The sequence below is a fragment of the Scophthalmus maximus genome, chromosome 20 (assembly GCF_022379125.1).
Source record: "Scophthalmus maximus strain ysfricsl-2021 chromosome 20, ASM2237912v1, whole genome shotgun sequence".
Lineage (NCBI taxonomy): Eukaryota > Metazoa > Chordata > Actinopteri > Pleuronectiformes > Scophthalmidae > Scophthalmus > Scophthalmus maximus.
This window is the reverse complement of record NC_061534.1, coordinates 7,399,395-7,419,351: the sequence shown is the minus strand read 5'-3', so window position 1 is coordinate 7,419,351 and position 19,957 is coordinate 7,399,395. Positions and strand designations below refer to the sequence as shown.

General features: G+C 43.2%; 1 protein-coding gene across 5 annotated transcripts in view; it reads right to left on the bottom strand.

Annotated features, from left to right (window-relative positions):
- LOC118284600 (spermatid perinuclear RNA binding protein) overlaps positions 1-15,451 on the bottom strand; it is a 75,384-nt gene extending 59,933 nt beyond the window's left edge. For 2 of the 5 annotated variants that reach the window (XM_035607433.2, XM_047329355.1), the window contains exon 1: positions 13,223-13,456. The gene's annotated coding sequence lies outside the window, so the exon portion shown is untranslated. Of the gene's footprint in view, positions 1-13,222; positions 13,458-15,327 lie in introns of those variants that run through there. The other 3 variants (XM_047329354.1, XM_047329353.1, XM_047329357.1) reach the window with 3 other exon arrangements.
- Positions 15,452-19,957: the final 4,506 nt, after the last annotated feature.

Here is a 19,957-nt window from a genome sequence, read left to right as displayed (position 1 = left end):
CAGTACCGGTCCAAAGTGGGCAGGGCAGGCTTCTTGGCTGGCTGACGAGGGGCATCAGAAAATAGCCTGAGCTGACCGCGGCGTACGTAATGCTCTGCTGCAGTCCGCCATGTTTTGGCATCGACACCGCTCGCTGTGTTTGTTTGTGAGCTTTGTGTGTTTGTATACCGGAGCGCACACGCGTGATGGGCGACGAGGGTGGCACAGGGCGTCGGTGCATTAACGGCTTTGTGGAAGAGAAATACAGAGGGCGTTAAATAACTCTCCCATATCTTAATGGTGCTGTGGTACACTGCAACCTTTTTAACCGAGGGCCCAAAGACTACACTTAGTGTATCCCGTTGAAACATAAAACATAACATTATCCTTGTCATCGGGGGGCCTTGAGCCGAAGAAACACTGCACTACAGTGCTGCTACAGTAGATCTTTGACAGCAAACAGCCACTCAGGGTCAGAGAAATGCATTATGTGGCTCGGCTTCTGTAAGCCTTCTGTGTGTTTTTGTGTTCGGAAGCGGAAAACAGAAACGTTGGATTGTAAGTAAGCTGAGTTGAGGTTATAAAACTATGTGGAAGAGACACTATAAATTCTAAAATACAGTGGAGTTAAGGTCAAAGGTTTTTGACTTTAACTGAAGACACAATTTCATCACAATTACTATTCCATCTCATTTTCAATATAAATGAGCCGAGTATCTGATAGTGTTGACTTTTTATCTTTGGTGTTTTTGTATCGGTAGTTCATAGTTATTTAATACATTTGAATTTACCTAATGATAGAATGAAAGGTATTTTCTTGCAATTAAATATATTCTTGTAAAAGCGTGTCGGTGATAACTCGACAGTGTTCCTCCTCCTTTTCGTTTTTAACTACTGGATGGTTTTAAGCAACAGCAGCTGAGCGAGCCTCTGCTGTATGTTTCGGGGCAGACGACAAGGCTCGGCATTGTTTTGAATCCACTGACTGAAAGGGTTTAAAGTCCACAAGCATTAAAACAATAAAGCGATTTTACAACTGACCAAGAGGCTATAGCAAACCTAAAAGCGTACTTCTTTTCCAGAGACTTTGCTCTTCAAAAAAAACACCTTGCACACATGCAGTGCTTAGAGACCTGCGTATGAGCCTTTACCTGAAAGGACCTGGCATTAGACACAGATACCTGTACCGCCCCAGACATAATCCACAGATTAAGTCTGACGAGAACGACACACATTGAGAAAATGTTATTCTGTCCTCTATGATGACAGCCCTATTCATTTAGCAGAGTCGGAACGACCACGTGGTTTCTAATGAGGTTTATGTTACTCAAGAGGAAGTGGGGCTAAAGCTCATGAGGAAAGGGAACAGGAACTTCATATTTACCCTCTGCAGCAGCAGTTGATGTTGTTTGCATCTGTGTCTGTGTGCCATATTTAACAATTGAACAGGAGCAAATACAAATGCACGCAACCCATCAAAACAGTGAGTGCTTTTTCAAATGATTGGCTGCGGCCGATCTGCGCTTGACAAAATGCAGCTAGTACAGTAGCAAGCATAAAATCATCACCATAAATTCCACTCGAAGGCGACAGTAGACTTGGCACTGTACCAATAGTATGCCGATAAAGACCGGTAGATTGCTGACGTCACCTTACAGCGCAAGTCACAGTCGGCTCAAGGGAGCGCTACGCGATTGTGTCCGGCAGTATTTCATAGAAAAAATGTCTATATCTATGGAATAACAATCTTCTTCGTCTACCCTCTTGCTTAATGTGAATCACAAGTGACTCTTTCCCCCATCCTTGGCCCTCACCAGGGCTGTGAGCAGGCTGAGTGCCGTGAGTGCCATGAAGCCTGACTTCCATGTAATCCAAATTTCAGTATTTTTGGCCACCAGCAAGTGTGGAAAAAAGAGCTGCAGGAAAAACTATTGTGTCCTTGCTCAGGCTCAGGCTGAACACACTGCGTATGCCTGCTAACTCGACGTGCCCGAGCTGATCCCTTTTTCAGCGCAGGTTTAATGTCATCTAGAAAATAACACCCCTCTCGAGTTTGCTGGTTGTTTGGGTCGGCCCATTACACTCAGCAGGAACACGCCTTGCTCTTTGGCATCCCGTAACAGACAGGTCCCAGAGGAGACGTTCCCTCCTGTCTGATGGGAACACGCACAGCTCTGCCGGGGACGGGAAGTTGTTCAGACAACCCATTTCCAACTCTCGATATTTAGACTTCGCCCCTGACATACCCTGAAAGTCATTTTCTGCTTCTCTCCTTCCGGTCTGCATCCTCTCGTCATCAGTCAGCGATAGCAGAAATAAAACCCAGAATGGATTACCAATTAGCATAGACCTGCATCATTAACCGCACCCCTTCCTTTTTTTTATAGACAGCCATGTCAAAATTTCCCCACTTCCTCTTCCTCAATGCAAAACATAACATGAATGTGAAGGTGCTTGTTTTAAACCGTGAGTTTGTTGACTTTCTGTTGTGTGGATGCTCGATTAAAAGCAGTTAAATCATAGAGCTCAATGACATAAAGATTAAATAAAAGTATTAAATCAGTCAATCTTGTATCCATATAGCAATTTTTTTTTTTTTATCCAGCTGCTGCATAGTTATATTCAAATTTGATCTCTTTTGGCTCTATGCCATTGCAAATCTCTAAAAACAGGACAATTTCCCCATTGACATTTCCCTTTCACAATAATTCCTTCATAAACTCGCAAACAGAGATCAAATAAATGTTCCAATAAGTCAACCCTGACGCTGGCAGTTTAATATCCAAACCTGTGTTCACTATTGTGTGAATAGTACAAAAGGAGATTCAATAGGAGATTCATAATAATGGGATTGATGGGCCACAGATTCACACCAACCAACCAGAATCACGTCGATGTAATACTAGTAATTCTAATGTAATTTGTCTAACAGGCACCAACAGTCAGACCTACTGCAAGTATAACCAGATTGTTGATGGAGTACTCACCAGTATTGACTAGCTATAATTGAATTATAAAATCAATACCCTCAAAATTTCAGTAAACACTGTACTACAAATGCTTCTATTATCTAATAAGTTGCAGCCATAGGCAAAATTGCCACAACGCACCACATAAAAGTAGTCCCGAGGAACATGGTGTGTGTGTGTCTAAACTCTGAAGAGAAAAATTGTTACACCAAAGCAAGGAGAAACAGAAAGAATAAAAAAACAACCTACGCCAATCTTGAAAAAAAAAATCTTGTTTACCAGGCAGACGAACATTACTCACCTCTAAATGAAACAGAGAGTTTCAGCACCATGGAGAGCAAACATCCCAAACTAAATATAATATAAAGTTAAACAGATCAAAAGAATTTTTTTTTTTTTTTTTAAGGAATTGCATTTTTGATATGGACCAGCAGCTAGTCCCATTAAATCCACATTTTGATCAAATAGTCCACGTTATGTCGTGTTTCAAAATATATTACACCTCACATCGTATCATTACATCACTCCTTCTCACAGGATACAAGGATTCAGAGGAAGCGACGCGTTTCGTGACAGAATCCGACAGCCTCGATATTTAACGTCAGATGACTGACCTCATAACAATGTGCGGTTGCAAATACATTACAGCAGCAACAGATTACAAAGGAAAACAGGACTCGTGTTTCTTTGATTGAAGGGCAAGAGTCACGCTCAGTCTTTCGCACTCTTCCCTCATTCACAATGCTGCGCCAGATCACTTCACGCTTGTTAAGCACCTCAGCTTTAGATGTTTTTTTTTTGTTTTTTTACAAATAATAATAATATAAGTCACGCCCCAGTGACACATGAGCCCTCTCACTTACGAGCCGAGGCAGTTAGAACCTGGCTGCATGTTCCACACTGAGCTGGCAACAGGAGGCGAGTAAGCCTTCACCGTCAGAGCTTCCTGCTGATCTCGTGCCCTCGAGATCAGCGCAGTGTGGCTCGCAGCCTCCTTGAGGTGTCGTGTCTCTGGCTAAATGAGTCATTCATGAAGGAAGGTGCCCACTTGATAACCGCAGTGTCAATGCCCACGCTCACTCCGCCTGAGAAGTTAGAATAACTATACGGTAAGCGGTTAGTGTGACTGGTGGTGCTGTATATGCTGTCTGTTGTTTGTCTGCCGCGGTGCTCATCTGCATGATGCATCACTCGTCAATCACTATCACAATCACTTACGTGTTTCAGTCAAGTCGGCCTTGTGTCAGAGGCGCATTCTGCACATCCTAGCCAGCATTGGCTGCAGTTCTATTTCAAGCCGCTGGGTTTTAGGCTCTAATGAGACGGGGATGAAGAAAGCCAGTGTGTTGGATGAGCATAACATTAGTGTTTTCCAATACAAGATACATCCCACAGTAGCCTGGCTTTAGCTCACACTACAAATATATTGCAGAGTGCAGTAAATACTTTGCAGTCTTCTGGAAACACTGCATATTTACAGAGCTCCTTTTTCCCCCTCAATATTATCACAAGAACAAGCCATGTGCTATAAACTATAAACCCGACAGCAGCGAGATGCACGGAAGCAAAGACAAACAATTTTGCACATCTCATCTCTTTAGCTTTCCGATCCTTCCTTTCCCTTTCACAACTACACACGCACGCACGCACGCACACACAAATACACACACAAACATAGGCAGCTGGCTGAGTGGTGGCCCGGCATACGCAAGTGAGGCTGACACCGATGTGTGTGCGCTGGAGTGAGACGATGATGTGACTCCAAAAGATCTCAGGAGAAACGTGGTGAAGCTTCCCCGCAAGTGCTGCGTGTCTCTTCGCAGACGTGCGTACGTAGGTGTGTGTGTGTGTGTGTGTGTGTGTGTGTGTGTGTGTGTGTGTGTGTGTGTGCTGCTCTGTAGCATCCTCTGCTTTTTATCCCCGTCCTCCCAGCCAGCACAACAACCACGGGTGGATACACCTCGGTAGCTTTGAGACATACGACACAAGTACAGTATGTGTATACATTACATTAATATCTTTGACTCTACAGTCGGTGTCCATGGAGTTGCACATATACACACACACACCAATCTTACCAGCACTTAATCATTTTTTATCAGTTAACTGTTACAAAAGCATATTTAAAGATGATATAGACATTGGACATAGACTTTATGGCTTAAACTTGTCATCATGATGTCGAAACTGATTAGCGGCGATAGAGAAACGACACCATCCGCGCTTACGTTGGTCCGAAATAAGCTCAGCTTTCACCGTGTCATTCTCTTGGCCACCGGGACACAGTAATCGCAGAGATTTGGCGACTCGATTTACGGCACAAAGGAACCGTGTCGCCCATTGCGTAACCAAAACAAGGAAGAGAATAGCGATATCTCCCGATATCTGTCCCCCGTGGAGGAAATAGCAGAAGGCGGAACAGCCGAATTGACGAAAACAACTCAACCTCGCGAAAGAGAAAAAAAAGAATTCCGTTGCAGTGGGAGCTTCAGTGAACATACTTCTGTAAGCGGTGTTGACAAATTCCTCGGGTGCTCTGAGGAGAAGTACCTGCGCCCTAACCAACGTCTTGCTCACGCAGCGTCTTTTTACGACAGTGACCAACAACAATACCACCTAAGGGCATGAAAGTTGCCTTGAACAAGAAGTAATCGAGTAGCCGTGTCCGCACGTGTCACAAAATACAACACGTCAGTGATATTACGCAGCGCTACAGAGATATGCTTTCTGTTTTAACGGTGATCCTGGTGTGCAGCGTGTGCAGAGGAGAGAGACCAGCATCCCATAAATCCTACTTTACTAGATGAACGTCCTAATCAGATAAAGAAATCTCATGCACACACACACACACACACACACACACACACACACACACACACACACACACACACACACACACACACACACACACACACACACACACACACACACACACACACACACACACACACACACACACACACACACACACACACAGCATCTCTCTGATAATCTCCATTACCAATTACGGGGTGATATGCCACAGCTTAACAATAAAAGCAGCAATTAAGCTGCCAACACCGGCCATTGGGTCAATCGTAGTGGAGAGAACGTTGCTGGAAGGTATTTCTAATAGATTCCCATCAAAGCAGAACAAATGCCGGTTTAAGATAGAGTCTAATGTAGACATAATTGAGTATACATTTGATCTGTTGCTGGTATTTTTACTCAGGTCAGGTTGGGTGAGTGACCAGGTGCTGTATATTCCAGCATTGCTCTATATCAAACTCTGAAAGATAAGTGTACGAGGTTGTCTGTCGATCAAAAGTAAAAATTCTGACCAGCAATTCTTTTTTTAACCTTTTTAGAATCCTCAACTGTGCCTTTCAACTTCTTTTTTACTGGATTGCCTGCCATCTTTCTTTCTGTGAGTCACCTATCGCACAAAAGAGAGAAAGACGGGAAATATGGTGCTACTCCAAGTCTGCATCATGGAAAAAACACATTTTTGGAATTTAAAAAAACGTGCGATCCATGCTAAATTTTGCACAGGTTTTTTTTTTGTCAATTTCCGATTAAGGCGGATTGAGCTGGATTATGTACACACTACAAACCTACAGCAAGAGCTGGCAGAATTTTCCCTGGTTGTTAACAAAGAGGTTAGCCAACAACCCTTCATCTGCTCTGCCTGGTGTATTAATAAGAGAGATGAATGGAAAGAGACTAAACAGCGACAGATGACGCTCATAAACATCACACACGTACAATTTGACCGGAATTATTGGAAGCTATTTTGATAATTGGTGACTTGGTTGTCAATCATTTATCAAGCGGTAAGTGAATGCAAAAACTGTTGGCACATTTTCCAGGTACCAGATCCTGAAATTGGAAGACTTTTCTGCTTTTCTTTCTTTACCTTTGTTGTGTTTTTATGTGTGTGTGTTCATGAGGCATTCAGAGACCAAACGACGTACGATTTAGAAAATGACGACTTGTTAGTTGCAAGAGCTTCCCAGTACTTCCCAGCGCTGTACAGCACCTGGACAGTAGTTTAGTTGAACCAAACTGGTATTCAAACTACTCGGCAACTATCTGATCACAGCCCAAACATGGTCTGCTTAAAAATAAATAGCCCAATCTTCCAAGAAATCCAAATGAGGGCAAGCTACAGTTTCCCCCGATCGAAGCTCTTTTTGACATAGCAAGCAGAGCTGGGACATGAGAGGAGTGTGTGTGTGTGTGTGTGTGGGTATGGATGTCTGTCATGTTGAAATGAGTGATTGAATGAGAGAGTGTGAGAGAGAGAGAGAGAGAGAGTTTGGCTGAAGATTGAGTTAATGGGTTATCAACATGGGTACACAATGTGTTATACAGTGTGTGTGTGTGTGTGTGTGTGTGTGTGTGTGTGTGTGTGTGTGTGCGTGCGTGTGTGTGTGGGAGGCAGAGCAGAGAGGTGACACTCGGTGAGCCATAGTTGAGTGATAGAGCAGATGGGCCTCCCATGACTGTCAAGCTGAATCCATTCACTCCTTCTGTGCCTGCACATGTATGTGTGTGTGCATGTTATAATATAACTGAAGCCAGATTAATCCATATTCTGATTATGGCAGAACTAGAGAGTAGAATCTAAAAAATATTTCAGCCACGTTATTGTACTGACTTTAAAAAAGGTGCAGTAAGATTCTGCCTTGTCGTCTTTTAGAACTTTGAATCTGAACTCCACAACAGAAGTCTCAAGAGGGGAAAAGAGAGAAGAAAGATGCATTGTGGAAAAATAATGACACGTTTCGTCGCAGTAATGGGAAAATGGCTTTTCTGTCACACCGCAAGTACCATAGCATCTATTAATGCCTCAATTCATTAGTGGGTAACTATAGATTATATGCGTGACAGAATATATACACCAATCATGACATTGGATCTTTATAGTCTTATTTGATGTAAAGAGAAAAACAAGCAAACACCAACAACGTCCCTCCATCATCCTTCATCACATTCTACCAGACATTTATTCAGCTGTCTGTGAGGTACTGTAGATGACACCTTCATATAATTCAATCCATATCATACATCGCAAATTCATTTCTTTCCTTCTTAAGACAAATTTCTTCGACATGTGATGTGTGTTTGCACCATCCCAATCTTCCCTTGTACTTAGATGTTAAATATGTGGTAATCTCAGCCTATTAAAATTATACCTAATTAGTGTAGAAGTAATTGTTGTGATACTGTTAACTACACTCTAATGAGGCACATTCTTCTCTGCCCTCACGTTCAACCTCTTTCCTGGTAAATCAATCATCATATCAGCAAATGAAATGGAATATATATATAATATATATAAATTTACAGTATACAGTGTGGACTTGTGAAAGCTTCTCCCTTTCCACATAGAATGTCCTTCACCCAGTGACACTGTTTGTCATGATAGTCAAGTGGTGGAGAGACACGTGGCTCAGATATTGTAAAATTCAAAAACAATTCCTCCAATCAAACGAACACGTTCACACATTAGGTTTGTCATGTGTAAAATATCGTGCAGGACTTTGTGTGACATTCGTCAGATGATTTATCGGGTACTTGAAGCTTTGCAGTGTTAAGATGAAGGATTTCCCATCAGTGTAAGTGTTCTTTGGGGATCATCTCACTTTGCTGAATGAGGGTTATAACCCACATTAACAGGTTAACAATGCCACCTGGAGAATCTCCCTTGTAATAAAAAAATGTCAATTTTTGATCTTCGAGTGTTTGTGGAGAGCAAAGATGACCAAAAAAACTGCGCCATGTGATTTGTTCTTTACTTGTCTTACTAACTAAATAATTCATTTGGTTAAAAAAATAGCATATCATAGATTTAAGAGCTTTGTTTAAAACCCTGTTTCTAGATTCATTTCACAATTGAACTTCTGTATTACGCCAAATGAGTGTTGAATCATTTTTTTTATATTTGTGTCTGTGCAACTGTGCAAATTACTGTGGCATTTACAAAGCAGGGCTTACACTTCAATGGAAGCAATCTTACTTTGAAATAGCCAAGCCCTTAAGGAACGTCATTCATCATACACAATGAGAAATGACACCGGTATTGTGTGCTGAATTAAAACGAGCCAATTATCCAAAAGTCACCATTATTTCAGCGTCTTCCCCTAATGCGGCTCGCGATGGAGGGCGCCTTTGTTTGAAGCAGCGGCGCAAAGCCAAAGTTCAAGTTAACAGTAACTCTGCGGGGACCGAACCCTGCAGAGTTCACCTCAGGTTCAGTGTTTGTGTGGAGTGGTGCAAGCTGTGGCGCAGGAAACCTTACATGGCCATCTCTCACACTCTCTGCCTCCGTCTGTCTCACTGTCCCCCCACCCTCATCGCTTGTCTCTGTCTTTCCTGGATTCCACACTGAGGTGAAAGGAAACAGGAACGGCTGCAGTGGCTGTCGGTAGCACTAGCAGCTTTTTTTTCCATGTAAAAGAAACACTCTTCCTCTTGTAATACACACACACGCACACACACACACACACACACACACGCACACACACAGAGCCAGTATTCCTGTGTTGATGGCTTTGTTCCTTGGCCAGTTTGGATAACGTTTCCTCAAACATGTTTGTATGACCAGAGCCATTCTTGCTGCAGATGGATTGAAGCGGATGAGTGTGTTTGCATGTGTGTATTTGCATGTGTGTATGCGTGTGTGTGTGTGTGTGGGGGGGGGTGTGTGTGTGTGTGTGGGTGTGTGTGTCAAAATGAGATATGGTGAGCTGGATGGATCTGAGTCAGCAGAGTGCAGATGGCTCCCTTAATATTGCAAAGTGCAGGAGTATTCAAAACAGTATATAGCGCACTCTCTCGCTACCTGCCCGGTGTTCGGTCTCCACAGCACCACTGGGACTCTCCTCAGCTCCCTGTTGTGCTTACTGGGACCTTGGCAGCGAGCCGCCATATCCGCCAATTAGGACAGCTTTTACTAAAAACACCCGGCCAATTGGATTAGTGCTTCATTTCCCTCCCAGATGAGAGTCTAAATGTGCTGCTGCATGCTAGAATATGAGAAGTGGTGGGCAGACTCCTGTTTCGCTGATGGGCACTGGGCACCAGAATACACACGCGCTGCAGAGGCAGCGGCTGGAGACGGAGACGTCCCGTGACGCTGCCGTGCGTCGCCTCCCGCCGAGTGTGGGTTACCGAGAATCTGAACTGTTTAGGCGAAGCATATTACATCAAGCAAACCAGAATCCAGGCCAGCCGTGGAGCCATGACGCTCCTCCGGGGGCACATGAAACAGACACTTAACACACACACACACACACACACACACACACACACACACACACACACACACACACACACACACACACACACACACACACACACACACACACACACACACACACACACACACACACACACACACACACACACACACACACACACACACACACACACACACACACACACACACACACACACGTGGAAGGGGGAAAAAGACAGCTAAACCGAGCTACACACGCTGAGATGTTAGCAGACAGACGAGGAAGAGAAGGAGAAACTTGGGAGGCATCTTCTTCTTGTTTCAGTTAAACATTAATTTGGGAGGTTTTCCTCATCAGAATTGAGGATTCGTGGATGAAGGGTTGTTGTTGAACAGATTGTAAAGTCCTTTGAGGCAAATATATGATTTGGGACATGATAGAGCTGACGTGAAACAAACTAAATAGTGTTTCGTTTACCTGACTGCGTGTGGAGTAGATCTGAACAGTTTAGCTGAACAATTTAACAATTTAGAGACAATCTGTGATGTTTCTGGTTTATTCTTTTGACTGTACTGTCATTACACTGTGTCAGTGTTTGTCTTCTCCATGCCGAGTAGTTACCAGTTCTCTGTGTCCTCACATGTAATCTGGGTATCTGGGCCCAAGTAAATTAATTTAGAGTAACTTAAATCAATTTCCAAATCAACTGGGGCAATCAAAATTGATTGGAGGACCTGTTTGATATTCCTAAAATCAAACACCAAGAGCTAAGTATAGAGCGGTGAAATGGTGTTGTGAGTGGAACAGATCCCATCATTCTGATCAGTCATTTGTAAGTGTAAAAAGACAAAGACGCAAATGCAAGAAAAGCTGCTGAACAAGACCCACACCCATGACCAAATCATTGCAAAAGGAGAAAACAATGCCCAAAGAAAGAAGGAATAAAGAAACACTGAAGGTGACAAAGAGAGAATGGGCTTTGTGATCGTACAAGACCAGCTTCCCTCCCCCACGTCCACTTGTTTCGTCCATATTGACCGAGATAGTTCAGTGCCAAGTCAGCGCTTCAGTCGCAGGAGTCTGCGAGGGAGCTCATAGGGGCCCGAAGGATTCAGATTAAAGCGTAAAAGTACAGTGACAGTACAGGATCACACGCACACACACACACACACACACACACACACACACACACTTTCTAAACTTGCTTCATCTCATCTGCTCACTTTGGAAGTGTGTGCATCACACCCCATTGCAGAAAAGAGACACAATCACACACAAATAAAGGAGCAACAGCTCAAAAACACCGACAGCGTCTCAAACACACACACACACACACACACACACACGCACACACACACACACACACACACACACACACACACACGCACGCACACACACACACACACACACGCACACCAAAAGTGAGGATGTAATAACCCCAGTGCAGTGAGCAGCACAAGAGGAGCATTATGCTTTAACAAGCCCCAGCTAAAGCAGTCAATGTTAACAGTGTATAAATCATCATGGGGGAGTGGGGCAGCTACAAGGGGCAGGGCATTAACACAAAGACACCCTACATTTCTGACTCACCAACCAGGGGCAGGTGTGGCTCAAGTGTTAGCAGAGGACACTTTGCGCATATGAAACAGGGTGGAGCGAACAAAAATAACCCAAAGGCAACAGGGCCATTAGTCAAGCATGGAGACCACCTGGCATAAGGAACTGATACACGAGCACCACCACCACCACAGCGTGAGGGCAAGTACAGCTCAATTAGTTCAATCAGTCAAAACAGACAAAACCACAATACTGCAGTTTCAGCACCAAGACCTCACATGACCAGGGCAGGCAGGCAGGCAGGGGTGTGTGTGTGTGTGTGTGTGTGTGTGTGTGCGCGTGTGTATGCATGTGTGTATGCATGTGTGTGTGTGTGCGTGTGTGTGCGTGCTTGCGTGCGCGTGTGTGTGCGTTGGGGCTGCAACTAACGATTATTTTCATAATAGATTAATCTGTCGACTATTTTCTCGATTAATCCATGAGTAGTTTGGTCCATGAAATGTCATGAAATTGTGATAAAAAAAATGAAGATCGTGTTTCCCAAATCTCAAGATGATGTTTTGTTTTGTCCACACACCAAAGACATTGTAGTTCACTGTCACCGAGGAGCAAGGAAACCAGAAAATATTCACGCTTAAGAGGCGGAAATCAGAGAATTTTGACTCTTTTTTTCTCCAAAAAAACTAGCTCTAGTGTTTGTGTGTGTGTGTGTGTGTGTGTGTGTGTGTGTGTGTGTGTGTGTGTGTGTGTGCTGTTGAACTAGACAAATCGAGGTGCTATAGTGTGTGGCACATGTTGAGGTATGAATGCCATCGAGCTGGTTCTGCAGGATGGAGAAGGGAGCAGTCCGGCATGTCTTCCTCCCTCCGTCATTCCACCTGATCTGCACCCGCGGACACAAAGGCTCGTACAGTGTGTGAGGACAGAGGCTCGAGGATGAGACGGTAACAGTGGGTAGAAGAAAAGGAAAGGAAATTAAAAAAAAAAAAACGAGATAGATGACAAGAAAGAAATCTTTAAGCGGGCTCCTTCAAATCATAAGAGTTGGAGCAAATAGTCAGGCTTTAAAAAAAAAAAAAAAAGAGAGAGACAGTGAGGATTTCGTACATGTCGCAGCCCAGTGCGGAAGTGGACTATTAGACACCTGCTACAATGAGAGATGAGCTAAAAGAAGATGAGCCCGGCTGTTGGTGCTCCTCGTCCGATTGATCGGACGATACAAGTCCACTTGAAACAACAGAACAAAACACGTCGTGCTGCGATAGACAGCGCGAGGGAAAGTGGGCGTTGAATCACGTGCGCGTGTCCAAGTTCCTCTTCCAGAACCAAACGGACAAATACAAGTTGGGCTACAACAGCGAGATATGATCTTACAACTTTTTGCTTCTATGACGTTTTCTCTCTCTCTCTCTCTCTCTCTCTCTCTGTCTAAAACGTCTTGCGGGATAAGAGACATTGTTAGAAAAGAAGCATAGAAATTGAAATCCGACTTACAGGGTTTTCGGCAACTGAGGAGTCCCTGAGTGACGCCGACACATAGACAACATCCAACAACAACAACAACAACAACGACAACAAGAAAACAAAAAGAACATCCGAGAGCGATCCGATACGAGTCCGTCACCGTCCGGGCGAGACGACGAGAAGACACCGACTGTTGGTGCCTCGACGACCGGGACAGCGAGGGAGCGAGGGAGCGAGTCCGGAGCCGCCTGCTGGTCGGTGCTCTGCTGCACCAGACCGAGAGAGAGAGAGAGGAGGGGGGGGGGGGGGGTCTGCGCATGCGCGAACGAGGGGCACGCATTCATTCCTGTGGGGCTGTAAAAAAGCTGTAAAGCCACACAGGAGGGGGGAAATAACCACAACAATACAGGAAGAATTTTTTTTTTTTTTTTTTTTTTAAAACAAGGGGAGAAAAATAATCTAATTTGTTCAAAATTTACGCGAGCAAGGCAAACAAAATATGGATATCTGAGAGTATGTCAGAGCTGCAGCCAGTGGCGATAGATAGATAGATAGATAGATGGATAGATGGATAGATAGATAGATAGATAGATAGATAGATAGATAGACGGATAGATAGATAGATGGATAGATAGATCCCGTGTAACAGCAGCACTTTTCACACTGCACACTTAAAAGAAAAAGAAATATATATATCTATATAGATATAGATATATATATATATATATATATATATATATATATATATATATATATATATATATATAGATAGAGAGATATATATATATATATATATTTATATATATAGATAGATAGAGAGATAGATAGATAGATACTTTATGTATCCCGAGTTAGGAAATTCCAGTGTAACACTTAAAATATATATATATATATATATATATATATATATATATATATATATATATATATATATATATATATGTGTGTAGAGAGAGAGAGAAAGAGAGATAGATAGATAGATAGATAGATAGATAGATAGATAGATAGATAGATGGATGGATGGATGGATGGATAGATGGATAGATAGATCGATCGATCACAAAAATGAAAAGTAATGGACAAGTAAGAATCAAAGTAGTGTGGCCAATTACGGCCACCTCCGGTTTTAATGTTGTACTGATGGGTGCATATGGTATAGTATTGTGTGGTCTATTATAAATAGTGATGCATTGTGTGTAAGTATTGCGTTTTATAGGAATACGTCGGAATGTATTAGTTGATTACATCTTAGTGTGACAAGTATAAACTTTCAACTGTAAATGAATGCAGTGGAGTAAAACGTGTATTGATTAATAAAAACATTTTAAGTATCTCAAAATGATTCAATTCAACCGCTGTTCTCACCCTCCGTTATCTACATTGTTATAGTTGCATCACTATCAAACTGGGCAACAACAACAACAACAACAACAAAAAGATGCGGATAAAACACGTGAGGGATAAATCACGATTAGAAAGAGCCTACACATGAGCCAACCTATCTCCTCACCACGACTTCCATCTCCATCCAAGAGAAGCAGACAGCCTTATGAATAATTCAGCAATGAATAAAAAAAAAAGCTCGCCTCTGCTCGGCTGGCTGCACGCAGCAGCAGCACCAAAAGAAGAAGAGGAAGAGGCAGACCCCCCCCTCCTCCTCCTCCTCTTCACTTGACGACGTCGATCTATGCGGGCGTTTTTCAATTAAAACAAATCTCCAAGCAGAATAAAGTTCAATCAACATTCTGGTTTCGCGCACATACGGCTGCGGCCGGTCGGCCGAGGCAGCCGGGGATTACGAGGCTCCTGTCAACTATCAATAGCCTCGTGTGCCTGCGAGAGACGAGGGGGGTGAGAGAGAGAGAGAGGGGGGGGGGGCGGTGCAGAGCGAACCAGCCCGACGGTGCTGTTCGGAGGAGAGCCGAGAATCACCCCGCAAGCGATGACACATCTCATCCCCGCACACATCCTCGTCCCGCATGTGGAACCGCACAGTGTCCCGACGGACCTGGAGGGAGGAGCGGGACAAAGTGCACGGCCGGTGGGGAGAGAGAGAGAGAGAGAGAGGGGGAGAGAGAGAGAGAGAGAGAGAGAGGGAGAAGGCAAGAAAGAAAAGAAAAGGAAGAATTTTTTACCTGAGCACCGCTGCTCCCGTCACTCAGTGTGTGTGTGTGTGTGTGTGTGCTGTCAGCACTGCCGAGCTCTCTCTCTCTCTCTCCCTCTCTCTCTTTCTCTCTCTCTCTGCTGCTCAGAGCTGGACGGGAATTTTTAGACAGCGAGATTTGTTCACGTGGTCACGCTCGGTGCTCCTGATTGGAGGAGAGGGTCGAGGAGCCACCTGTACGGTGCAGCGATGCAGGTGCAGGAGGGGAGGAGAGCGTGTGTGTGTGTGTTTGTGTGTGTGTGTGTGTGTGTGTGTGTGTGTGTTTGTGTGCGTGTGTGTGTGAAATAAAAAAAACTGGAGGAAAATACTAATATAGGTTAATTACAATCTAATAAATGTAGATGATTCGTGTGATGCAGTAAATTACGATTAATTAGGGATATAGACACGTCATCGTGCTAAAAGACAAGGGTCAGAATGTTTGTGTGTAAGTCTTGTCAGTGCGATAAGATATAAGCAACCGCAAACTGCAACAGTAAGTGAAATAAGGTTAGTTAATTGTTTCTAGGGATTTCTATTCATTTTGTTATGACTGTCATCCAAAAGGTGATTAAATATCCCAACTTTAAACTGAATGTTGGTACCCTCGGCTACATTTCTGCATTTGTAAGTACTGTAGTGTTTGATTAAGAAAAATAAGAACTTGTTTGTTTGTTTGTTTGTTTTGGTAAAAGTCAATGATTGATCAAAATATGACGCTAGAATTCATAGGAATAATGAAACTGACTTTTTTGAAACGCAAATAAGGTGTTTGGCTTACAGATTTTTTTCAGCATCTTTGTATGGTAGACATTAAGATTACCTATCTCCTGAATGCAATTCACAAGTCACACTGCGTTGACTATGTTTTCAAACACGCGAGTGACCTTATATTTTAGTACATTGGCGATTATTTAAAATCCATCAAATGCGGCTCTGTGCTACAGTCCTAACAAATTTTTTTCAATGAATAACATACATACTCCAGGTAATAAATGTCACAGGAGGAGGAAGGAACACAGCTACAGTCAGAGAAAGACATTAGAGGCTGCACTTGAATTCTGTTATTATTGCTGCTGCTGTTGATTTATCTTTTCTTCTGGTAACCATTACTATTCCAAGCACAACTGTCAAACTTTTATTTTCTTGCAATTTGATATGTCAACATTTAAAAGACAAACCTATACAAATGTGCAAGTTGTAAGCAGGTTAGTGGCAAAACAGCTCAAGCAGTACATCGACCTGTTTGTCACTGTGCTGTTAACCAACTGCTCCACTGCCAGCGAGGCCAGTGATTCTCTATTTAATCAAAAAACTTCCTAAGCAAATTTGACAATTCGACCGTACCCTGGATCTGAATAGTTTTCCACGAGCAGTATCTTTGGCCCAGTTATGTCACATTTGAACAACTTATCTGACTAGAAATTTAATAAAGCTATTTTATTTTATACATCAGTGGGAAGCACAGTTGTGCTGCAGGAGTGTTGTGTAACCATATTTACAGCATACAGTTAGAATTGATTCCCTAGATTCACTGTATTTTCCCATTGTAACACACACAAGCATGCCATAGACACAGTTATTCATCTACCTACTGAGGCCACGGCATAGTAGCAGTCAATGGTGCGGCAGTATTTTTAGATTTCATGTGGGTTGCAGATGCTGCTCTATACCCAACCAGGTCACAGCAAACAGAGCAGTGTTTTTTTCGCTGTAACGTTTGCTGCCTTTGACTTCCTCTCAGATTCCCCCATCAGTGTTTGCGTTTCCCCATTTATTATCTGCTTTAAAAAAAAACAACTAATGATTATTTTCACTATCGATTAATTTGTCGATTATTTTCACTATCGATTAATCTGTTGATTATTTTCTCACTTAATCGATTAATCCGTTGATTATTTTCACTATTGATTAATCTGTTGATTATTTTCTCACTTAATCGATTAAGCTGTTGATTATTTTCACTATTGATTAATCTGTTGATTATTTTCACTATCGATTAATCTGTTGATTATTTTCTCGCTTAATCGATTCGTTGTTTGTTCCATAAAATGTCATAAAATGGTGAAAAAATGTCGATCGTGTTTCCCAAACCCTCAAAATGATGTTTTGTTTAATCCACACACAAAAGATATTTAGTTCACTGTCATAGAGGAGCAAAGAAACCAGAAAATATTCACATTCAATTAAGCTGAAATCATAGAACTTTGACTTTTTTTTCCTCCTAAAAACTACTTGAACTGATTAATCGATCATCATAGTTGGCGATTCATTTAGTAGTCGATTACTAATCGATTAACTGTTGCAGCTCCAGATCATTGTGTTACTGCACCCGAGCCGGTAGTATCATAATGGCCACCTTTCTGATCTCCTTATCTTCTCAGATTTCTGTCATCTTCACTGGGCCTGGCAGATTAGGACAAAGACACTGAACCGGCCTCCGGGCTGTTGGCAGGGACGCGCCCCCCCCCCCCCCTACTCAGTTTTGGAACCAATTAAGCATATCGGGTTTTTAGGGCAACTTAGAGCATTTATAATTCACTATAGGAAAACTGAAAGATGCAAACTACAGTGAATTTGCAATGAATCATCCTTTCATATATATTTATATATCAAAACAATCAAATTTAGAGCAATGAATTCTACCAGTGCATACCACACCTTGATGTGTTCCTTGTAACCATGGCAAGCTTGGCTGTTAGTCATGTTTCCAGAGGGGGTTCCCTTGGTTTTTTGGAGTCAGGGGGTGGAGAGTTATTATCAAGGGGAACAAAAGAGCGAAGAGCAGAGAACAGAGAAATCTTCCCCTCCTTCTTTTTCTATCTATTCCTTCCTTCATCCGCCCCCATCATCTCTCCAACCCCTCCTTCCACTCACCAACACAAACGCCTGCCATCTGACACCCCTCTAAGGGGTTCTTTTTTAGAGTTGTCTTCTAAAACACACGCACCCCGTACACACACTGTTTTGTGCATGGTTGTGAAGAAGCGTCCAAGGCAGAGTACTGGGCCAAATGGCACAGAGCGAAACAGACGGAAGGACAGACAGAAGGACTTATACCCTTTCTTGTGCATTAATCAGGCCTGTGTGCACATCTAGACCGAGCGAGGAGCAGAGGGATTGAGTGGCACTTTCTGTCGGTGGACTACAGTGTAATGTGGGTCGCAGCGTGTGTATTATTTCATTTGGTGTGATGCCACCTGGCTGTCTGACCAAAAGCACATCACAGGGAGTCGGTGTGCGCGGGTGTGGGTGTGTGTGTGTGTGTGTGTGTGTGTGTGTGTGTGTCTTGCTGGGCCGGACAGAACTTCGATGGGCAACAGATGGCGGTGCCAGCGTGGCATGGGCATATGAGCAAGGTGGACTCACACACATGGATGCACGCGGGCTGCCCGGCCTGTGTTCAGACAGACAGCGTTCCCAGGAAGGGGGTTCAATAAACACTAATCTATCATACTTTAACTATCCTTTGTTCTTCTTCTCCTCAACATGCAGCAGATTTTTCCATCTACTTTTGCTTCTTTGATTTGTCTCCTTGCTCACGAGCCCTGATGATTAGGCAGCCCACGGTCTTAATTTCTTTTTCTAATTAAAACGTTTCCTCAATACATCATGGAGGAGATGACGTGTCACTGTCAACAAAGGGATAATCAATCTGTTTAAGTATCTAGAAATGAATGCCATTCAACACAGTACAATACCGGTGTCAAACAGGTGATGTGCAGTCTTTGTTAGCCCAACTTGTTTCCACACAGAATGAATATCACTTTTTAAATATGACCTTGTTATGATTGAAGTTCATTATACACAGAAACATTTGTGGTTTTAGTTTTTTTTGTATATTTCCACACACACACACACACACACACACACACACACACACACACACACACACACACACACACACACACACACACACACACACACACACACACACACACACACACACACACACACACACACTTGCAAGGGGGCTGAGCAGCTGTCTGGGGAGTGGACGACATCTCTATTGTTGGGGTGTGATGGATGAGACGGCAGCTTTAAATGCAGCACTGTGGTCGACTTAGTTGCGGGGGCAAAATTCCCTCTGCCCACAATGTGTACCTTCATTATTGCAGTTGATGGAAAATGATGTTTTGGAGGGTCTTTTTTTGAACAATGACATCCTCTTCCCATCTCATGAAAGATGAGGACAAGAGCAGTCCATTTAGGATCACGTGGAATGAGCAGATGATGACACGACACCTTCACAACACAACACCAGTGGTGATGTACGGAGATTAATTTGCTTTGAGAGTATTGATGCACTTTGGGAGAACTGCTTCATGTCGGGGCTTTGGACTCTGTAACGCTGTCATTTCCCTCACACACATTCACACACGCACGCACACGTGCACACACACACACACAAATAAACACACACAGAGCATTGCAAACAGACACATTGTAAATTGGTGGGTAAATAACCCTGTCGTGTGAACATCTGTTGTCAGTGACAGGTGATGGTAAGGTGAGACCCAAAGCCTCACCCCCACCCAAAACTTGACACACACACAGCTCAAGCCTTTGGCTGTCACACAATATCTCAGTCAGTACGGTGGTGACAGTATGACACACACACA